Source organism: Verticillium alfalfae, genomic scaffold (genome assembly GCF_000150825.1).
Source record: "Verticillium alfalfae VaMs.102 supercont1.3 genomic scaffold, whole genome shotgun sequence".
Classification (NCBI taxonomy): Eukaryota; Fungi; Ascomycota; class Sordariomycetes; order Glomerellales; family Plectosphaerellaceae; genus Verticillium; species Verticillium alfalfae.
Window position 1 is genome coordinate 1,993,920 of NW_003315036.1, and position 905 is coordinate 1,994,824.

Sequence of the window (905 nt, forward strand, 5' to 3'; positions counted from 1 at the left end):
AAGGGGAGGGAGGGGGTGAGGGGCAAGCTATTCTTGGGATAGCCTCCCCGATGTTGTTTCTGCTTTCTTTTAAGCCGATGTGTGGAAGATACCGGAAGCCAAGTGTAGAATGTTCCATCTTGACATCGAGTATTACCTTGAGATGGACAATTGATGCGTATTGAGGCGTTAGAGAGTTCGGGAGAAAGCCATAAAATGGCGAAGGTGTACTGCCTATTCAAGACTCACCTATTACATGTCTGGTCGTTCTGGTCGATAGAATTGAAGGGCGCTTGATATTCCGCCTCCGAGGAGATTTACTGTCAACTAGAGGAAGTAGCTCTCCAAGCAGTAGCCCACCTCGCAAAGAAGAGGGGAAAAAAACAGCTTCGAGCCACAATTGCAGTGCCTCACTTCTGCCGACTGCTGGGTAATGATTCTCGCGTGCACCACCGTGACTATCAAAAACAAAACCTACAGTTTTTGTCCTTGCTAAACTGCCAGGTTGGCAGAGTGCTCTTGCAGCGTGGGCAGAAACAAACTGGACTGGTGCGTCGGGGGTCAAAGGTCTCTGTTTTCGGCAATCGAAAGAATCGTGACTATGCTGCGAGCTGGGGCTTCAGTCTCCTTCGATTTATCCTGTGCTCTGGGTCCTATACAAGGATGGTCACGAAGCCTAGCCTTGTCAAGAAAAGATCGTAGCACATGATATCTTTTTCCAAGTTGGCCCTGTCATCGTGCAAATTGCGCAGCCCCTCTACACTGTCGACCGTAGGTACCATATCCAAAGGACCGCTCCATTGCCAATCAAGCACAAGATTCGTCAGAATTGCAAAACAGTTCGTCATGCAATTCATGACGGCATCACGCAGTCGTCGATATTGCATCGACAGCGTCCTCGCGAGTGTCGGTTTCGACCCCGCCTT